The sequence below is a fragment of the Acomys minous genome (genome assembly GCF_964271855.1).
Source record: "Acomys minous genome assembly, chromosome: 1".
Taxonomy (NCBI): Eukaryota; Metazoa; Chordata; class Mammalia; order Rodentia; family Muridae; genus Acomys; species Acomys minous.
Window position 1 is genome coordinate 30,457,138 of NC_140483.1, and position 8,788 is coordinate 30,465,925.

Genomic DNA, 8,788 nt, shown 5'->3' on the forward strand with positions numbered 1-8,788 from the left:
TACCTGGTGTATATGTTCCATGAGATATTCAACGTAAGGTTTAATTTTAAAGAACTTTTACCTGTACATACTATTTCATGAAACCCATATCAATGTAATATAGGAATAAACATAGAAGTAATGGTAGTATAGCTTTAGGTTTATGAATTCATCTATGATGAAATAAAATAACTGAGTGAGAAGGTCGTGAAAATGAAGATGTAGCGTATTTACCAATTCAAATAACCCATGGGCTTTAACCTAAATAATACCTGCTTTTAAAAAAAAAGCCAACTACTTTGATGGCTGGCATAGTATTGTTTACATCTCAAAAAAATAATATTCAGAGCCAGCTAGGCAATAGAATAAGACTACCTTTCCTAAAAAAACAAACTTAGCAGGAGTGCCAAATGCCAAATGCCAAGTTCTGCAAGAGTTCACACAAGTCAGTCCATGAGTGGAAGCCTCAGGAGACAGTTTAAAAGTGGCTACTTATTGGAATATGTGTATATGGGGGGTCTGGGAGTGCAGGTGTGCTTATGCCATGCTATAGGTGTGAAGGTCAACAGACAACTTTTGGGGGCCAGTTCTCTCCTTCCATCATGGGATCTGGGGACTGAACTTGGCTTGTTAAGCTTGCAACTTTGGCCCGCTGAGCCATCTCACTGGGCCCCTCATCAGGTCCTTAAAGCAACATTTGCATTTGAGCCATTTTAGGCTCTCAGATACTAATGATGTCTTCAATATTTGTGTAATAAATGTTTCTGATGTCCTCTAACAGATTTTCCTGAAGACTGAACAAGCACATCCTACTCTAAATATGTTTCTCTTGTGTGGGCGTGGTGGGGTATGTGTGTGCATGTACTCATCTGAATGAGTGCACATACATGTGCGTAAATGTGAGTGTAGAGGCCAGGGCTTGGCATCAGGTTTTGTCTTCTATTACTCTGCACTTTATTTTTTGAGGCCGGTTCTCTCACCCAGCCTGGGGCTCACCGATTTGGTTAGATTGCCAGGCAGCTGGCACTGGTATCTTTCCATCCGTACCTCCCCACCACTGGAGCAGCTGGTATACTCCTGGCTTTTAACCTAGCTGCTGGCCACCACACTCAGGTTGTCATATCCCTTGCTTCCACAACTGCTATTGTTATTGGGAATTTCTGAAGTAACCCTGAGCCTGAGACATCGATGAATGGCTCCTTGTTTACTGCTGAGCTCTTCTAACCTCATAAGTCAGAATCACTGAAAATGACTCTTGAAAACAATCAAATAGTCAGCAGGAAGGAGGTTCAAAACTGTTTGCCATTCCCCTTAGGGATTAAGATGATTCTTGTCCTGCCAGCTGCATAGTAGAAAAGAATTCTCAGGGGTTGGAGAGATGGCTCAGAGGTTAAGAGCACTGGCTGCTCTTCCAAAGGTCCTGAGTTCAATTTCCAGCAACCACATGGTGGCTCCCAACCATCTATACTGAGATCTGGTGCCCTCTTCTGGTGAGCAGGCATACATGCAGGCAGAACACTGTATACATATTACATAAATACATCTTTTAAAAAATTTAAAAAAGAAAGAAAAGAAAAGAATTCTGGGAAAGAGAAATGTAGGTAGAAGGAATTACTTTGCTTCTAAAGGAAGAATATACTACTAAGGTAGAGCTCCTGACTTTAGTCAACCTTCCTTCCACAGCACAGCCTGGGATCCACCATTCATATGTCCCCGGGGCCTTCGCAGTCAGTTCGCATTGCCCTTTGTTGACTCTCTGTCCCTTTCATTCATCATCTATCCCTCTGTACCTCCCATAAGCTGCAGGCTCCTTCGCAGCATCTTAGTCCTCGTCCAGCTGTGTGGCTCCTGGTCAGGGCTGAAATGGATAATGGCCCCTGGCGTTTCTCCTCCTTCCAGCCCCATTTGTGAATGCCAGGCACAGACCACCAGTCACTCTATGCTTTCTTTAATTCCTGGTAGACGTATAGGCTTCCGGGAAGAGCTGGAGGGGTTTTGTGGCTGTTGTTGGATGTGTGTTTTCACTCGCTCTGACTCCCCGTCGCCATCTCTCCCCCACCTAGGATGGTAAGTAAGGATTGATGGAGCTTCCTCCACGTTCTTCATCGCTTAGTAGTTTGAGCTCCGCCCTCCTGCCAGCTCTCAGCTTCTCCTTCACGTAGAACACTGGGGGCCACAGGCTCGCTGAGGTCAGCAAGCTGAAGCCAGGAAAGGAGAGGGTCTTGCTCAGGGTCACACAGCCCATGAATGGCAGAGACCGAAGGAAAACAGGGTCTCCTGGTTCCTAAGCTAAAATTTCTCTCAGCAGCCAAGTCTGAGATGCCACCCACTGCTTGCCCAGAGGTCATGAGACCCAGCAGTCACTTCGTCCATGAACCACTACTGTCGGAAGTGAGCTCGCTTCCTCTAGCCCCAGTAAATCAAGGCCTCCGTTGCGGAAAAACTCACAGCACCCTTGAGCTTTTAGCAAATGATTTGGTGAAAGCGTATCCTTTCATGAGATGGAGCCGTTCTCCTCCAAGCACAGAAAAAAGGTTCACTGGGAGAAACAGGAGCCACCCCATTCCACCAACAGCAATGAACATCTGGTAAGATTTAGCCTACCCCTTTCACCTTCCTGTCCCTCCTGCCAGGCCAGAGGCCCCACTCCCTGCAGTTCCCACCTCCTGGATTTCTGGACACAGAGACTCTTTTCCCACTTAGGAAACACTGTCTACTCCAAATTTTCAGTTAGACTATATTCCATCTCCATTTCCTTTCTGGAGCTGGGAGCCAGGAGCTGGGAGCCAGGAGCCAGGGAGTCTCCAGCTCATAGGTGCCAGGAAGATGCTCATGGGGTGTGTCAGGCCAGCTGCAGCCCAGTTGTTATTGAAAAATTAGGAGGGTGTATGAAAATGTTTGGAGAGGTGGAGGCAGTGGGGTGGGGGTGGGGCTCTAGGGAGGTGACATTATTCGGGGGTGTCTTGCACAAGCACTCAAGGTTTGCACTTGCTTCTTTTCTTTCAGCAGTGGGTTTAAATTTGATGGCTACTGACTTTCTTCTGTGTGTCTCTTACAAGATACGATACCCACACCACCTCCCAAATGATGCTCTGACACTGATGATTTTCTTTCTTTTCCTGTTGCTGATACAAATACGGGGGGGTGGGGGGTGGGGGGTGGGAAGGCAACTTAAGTGGGGCTAAGTGTCTAATTTAGCTCACAGTTTAAAGGACACAGCTCTTCATGCTGGGAGGAGTCAAGACACCAGGCATTTAAAGCAACTGATCCCACTAAACCCACAACAGAGAAGCAAAGAGCAACCGAGTATGGTCCTGAATGCTTTTAACCCCGGCAGTCGGGAGGCAGAGGCAGATGGGGCTCTGTGCATTCTCAGACAGTGTGTTGTACATAATGAGCTCCAGACCAGCTTGGTCTACCTATTGAGACCCTGTCTAAAAAATCAAAACAACAAAAACAAAAACAAACAAACAAACAAACAAACAGAAAACAGCAAAAATCATACAAAGCAACAGAAGATGCGTAGACCAATGAATGCTTGCTTGTGCTTGGCTCACTTTATATACAGCCCAGGATCCCAGCCTGGGGAATGGTACCACCAGTGGTAGGACCTTTTCTTTCAGCTAGTCAAGATAATCCTCAGTAGGCATGCCCAGAGGCTAAGCCACAGGTAATCCCTCCCTCATAGGTGTGCCTGGAAGCTTGTCTCTTAGGTGGTCTTAGATCTGTACAATTGCTAACAATAATTATTGTGACTGGTTTCTCAATAAGCTTTCTATAGCTGCATGAATGGATGGACGGATGGACGGATGGATGGATAGATGGATGAGTTTTGCAGAAGGTGTGGTGGCCTATGTTTGTAATCCTAACTGGAAGCTGAGTCAAAAGTATTGTAAATCGAATGCCAGCCTGAGCTGCATAAAGGGACCTTGTCTCAAAAACCAAGGTGACAGGAGATGAAACAAGAGGAGGGTTAAAAGGAGGCAGGCAGGCAGAAATAGGAAAGAGCCCTAAGGGATGAGAGCAGGGTGACAAGTAGTGGCATCTTACAGGCTGCTGAGGACACTCTGGACGTCCCTTGTGTTGCTTGCAGAACTCCTGCAGCTGGGAAGGAAACCGGGAGGGCTTCATGGGGTGAGCTCCTCCTGCGAACACACATGTAGTCTCAGATGGAATGATTTTTTTTTTGTCTGCTTTTATTCATGAGCAGATAAGGAGCAGAAGGAGGTTTACCACAGAAACATGGTGAACATGATGGTAATTTAATAGCGAGAAAATTAGGACCAAGAAGTAACTGAGGAGAGCATGCAGTTTTGAACTGGAATTCCTCTATTCTATCTGGCAAAGCTCCCTATGATTATAAGAGTTCTCATCTGTTTCCCGGATGAGATAAAAAAAAAAAAGTTGGGTTGAGATAAAGTCTTTCTATGAAGTCCAGGTTAGCATCATATGTTCCTCCTGCCTCAGTCTCCCGGGTGCTAGTATTACAGAAGGTGAAATATCCATCTATTATTAATCCCTGATTATGTTTGAAGGCCAAGGAGCATATACAGATGTGTAAGATGCAGATCCCACCTACAAGGAACTTTCAAGCTGTAACATTGCATAAGGCTGTTTGCCTCAAGTAAACGGCAGAGAAATCTGGAAGAGGAAGATTGCCTTGGGACAAGACAGGCTTTGAAGGGAATGTTCCAGTTTTGGTGATGGACTCTGTTACGATAGTACCAAGGGACTCCTCTTGGAAACTTGACTACAGGTCTGCCCTGTTCTCTATATTTAGGTTGTATCAAGCAATTCAGCGTCATTTCCAGGGTGAGCATGTATAATATATTTATTGCTGCCTCCTGCCACTCACTGTTACCCTTTGAGACTCTTGAGTTTACAGCAGGAAGAAAGGGAGAGATTTAAACAAGAGAGTTCTATACAATCTCATTGGTCAAGTGTTTGTTCGGTGGCTGTCTAGTGATGCTAGACCTGGTCCTGGGTATTGGACATCCTCCTCCTATCCAGAAAGAACAAGGCTTGCAGAAGTGGAGCTCTGCGTCTGTAGGCACATTACATAACCCAGAAGCTTGACCCTGGCCCAAGAGGCAGGACACTCCAGGGCCAAATGAGTATAGCAACCACCTTCTCAGCAGAGCCCTGAGAGCTCAAAATGTCACCCTCCTATCTCATTAAAGTCAAACCATACATATGTCATCCCAGTAGTGCTGGCAATGTAAGGTCAGCAGTTTCCACCCTGTGGTCCATAAGCATCTGAGAGAAAAGCTTGTTTATGTGGTGTGCTAAACTGATATTTACTACAGATATGGATGGGATGTCCACAAGGCATATGGAGATAAAAAAAACAAAAACAAAGCCAAAAACCACCACAGCCCGTGTCTGCTTCTCCCCTGGGGCATCCAGGCTCATTGCAGGTTAGACTGGAGGGAGTGAAGCTTAGTCAGGGTGTGTGGGTGGGTGCAGAATGTCCATCCGAGGTGAGTGCTTGAGAAACAGCCTTCTCGGTGACAGCTTCCATGAGACAGCTCCTTTAATTAGGGGGACAAAAGCTACTTAAACCCTTGGGGTAGAGGCTTTTGGGGTGAGTGTATGTCATTGTCTGGGGCCAAGGTGCTGGAAATGCCTTATTTGCATGGAAAGGAATTCCAGGTGCTTGGTGGACATAAGAAGAGAGGAAATTTAACCTGTCATCTGGCTGCCAGGCTAAGTGGCCACCTCAAGGGTGGCCGGGGTAGGGGTTGTAAAGCTATCTGCACTGGGACATCCCTCAGGGAGGAAGCAGTCTTACTCCTGCTGGTCTTAAGATGAGATTTTGGGGGTTTGGACACGCCTTGACCTCACACTTGCACCAGGCCAGCTCCCCAGGTCATATGGCTCCCAGGCACCACAGAAGAGGGTCATTCAGAGGACTGAAAAACAGCTCAAAATTCAGAAAGAGAATCAGGTCACTTAGTTAGGTCCTGAGTGGTCAGTCTGGAGGGGTAGAGTGAGATGGCCATGGCTTATAATGATTTCTGGGAGCTGGGACACAGTGCCCTTGTGTACAAGATTTGATTATTCAAGATTTTAAGAGTCTTAAGGAAAATTTAACTTGCAGACAGATGCCTTTGCCTTGGGGGGTCCCTGCAGAAAGGTTCTGTAATTTGTCTTGATATAATTTCTACTTGCCTTTTAATTCCCTGGACTTATTCTGAGTGGTTTTTTTTTTTCATTTTTGTTGTTGTTTTACCTTTCTTTTAAAAATCCAGATGTCATATAAGCACCTATTTGTGTCTCCTGACAAGAGTAGCAGGTGCCGTGGACCCATGTGACCACCTGTCCCCCTTGGTAACTAAAGCATCTAGCCACCGTATTGCCTGCCTTTGGATCTGCTGGTGTTTTTGTCTCTGCTGTCCTTACTTTTTCTCAGCTTGCCTCCTCATAGTGATCCCATGTGGCTTTTTTAATTTTATTTTTTGAAAAAGTTTTTTTTTTAATTTTATATGTATGTATAAATGTTTACATATATATGTATGTACACCATGTACATGTCTTTGCACGTGTGGAAGCCAGAAGAAAGAACTAGAAGTGGAGTTACAGGAGAGTGTGAGCCACCATGTGGGTGCCGGGAATCGAACCTGGGCCTTGTGTAGGAGTAACTAGAGCTCTTAAGTGGCAAGCCCCGCTCAAACCTCTCTGCAGCTCCATTTTTTAGGGTATGTTATTTGTCTAATTAGTTTTTGTTTGTTGTTTGGTTGGTTGGTAGGCTGCGTTGTTTTGTTTAAGACAAAGTTTTACTATATAGCCCTTGTTGGCCTAGAACTCTCTGTGTAGACAAACTTGACCTGCCTCTGCCTCCCGAGTGCTGGAGTTAAAGTTATGCACCACCACACCTAGATTGCCATGTGGGTTTTTTTAAAACAATGATGCAGGGACTGGAGAGAGGGCTCAGCAGTTAAGGGCAAAGACTGCTCTTCCAGAGGAGCAGGGTATAATTCCCAGCATCCAAGTGTCGGTGTCTTCATTCCTAGGGAATCTGATGCCCTTTTCTGGCTTCTACAGATGCTGCAGGCATGGGGTGCACATATAGACATGATGTAGGTGAAACACCATGCACATAAACAAATGAGATGAAAAAAAAATCCACTTTGGGACGTGATCAGATTGGGCATTTTATCCTTTTTTCCATTTTTCCTTCAAATTTACATGGAAGGCCCTTCTTTAAAAATGTGTAATTAAACCAGGTATGGTGGTGCACGCCTGTAATCCCAGCACTAGAAGCAGGAGGATCTCTGTGAGTTTGAGGCCAGCCTGGTCTACAAAGCAAACCCAGGACAGCCAAGACTACACACACACACACACAAAAAAAATTTTTTTTCAAAAAATAAAAACCAAACAAACAAAAGAAACAACAACAGCAATAACAAATTTTAAAAAAGAACATATACTTAATTCTTAACTTGGAAACATCTTTTCTCTAGTGTGTTTTCCTCAGAGACTGTTGGCTCTCACAATTTATTTATTTACATTAAAAATAAGGAAAAGCCTTTTCTTTGTTGTTTGCTCTCTGGTGTTTTCTCTTGGAGAAGTCCCTGCTATGTTTCCATGTCTCAGAGACTTCTCAGTGGACAGAACACACAGGAGCTCATGCTTGCTGCACGCCATTGTCTATCAGGAACAACTCTGGCTGTGAACGTAGGTGCTGGCCCAACTGAACACTTTGCTAGTGCTGACACGCCATCCTGGCTCCTTCTCACCTCACCAGGCACACACTTGGATGATGGCTGAGGAGCCTACCAGGAGACATTCTGGAAATTGTCCTTTAGGCATCCAAGCTACTGTCCTGGGATAGACACTCAACCTATCAACACAGCCAGTTTTGCTGTGTTGAGGAGCCTGCGGGCTAGAAATAAAACCAAGAATAGACAGAGAAGCAAAGATCCCCTTAGGACAGTGGTTCTCAACCTTCCTGATGCTGTGGCCCTTTAATACAGTTCCTCACGTTGTGGTGACCCCCAGCCAAAGACATAATCTTGCTGCTGTTTCATAGCTGTAACTCTGCTACTGTTATGAATCATAATGTAAATATCTGATATGCAGGATATCATATATAAAACCCTAAAGGGGTTATGACCCCCCAGGTTGAACACTGCCTTAAAGAGGGAGAGATGTGGATTGTCAAAAGGCTATCACTAGCTCTAGTTTGGTGCTCTAGACCAGTCTCTTCCTCACCTTGACCAGGCTTTTCTTACCCAGAAGTGGGGGGGGGGGTGTTGGGCATTTAGCCAATGCTTACACTTGTGTGTGACTGGCTGGTATTTCTAAGGTTCTTGTTAATGCTGTGAGATGAAGAAGACTGAGAAAACAATTGGTTGATGATTCGTGCTCCCTTCTCAGCCACACAGCAAATTCAAACAAACAAAACTATACGTGCTGGTCAGAAAGCAGCCACAGGTACAGGAGATTTGATGGGTTTTTCTGGAACAGCACTTCCTTTTACACTTTTTTTGTGATGAAATACTTTTTTTTTTTCGAGACAGGGTCTCTCTGTGTAGCCTTGGCTGTCCTGGACTTGCTTTGTAGACCAGGCTGGCCTCGAACTCACAGCGATCCACCTGCCTCAGTCTCCCAAGTGCTGGGATTAAAGGCGTGCACCACCATGCCCAGCTTTGTGATGAAATACTTTTCATGGTTTGCACTGAAGAAGAAGAAGAAGAAGAAAAAAAACACCTTTTGTTCCTAGGAAAGACTGTCTACATGAGGGTAAGGAAGGGAAAGAAACGAGTCGTGATCAGCCACTGTGATTGAGTAGCCTATGCATGCCTCT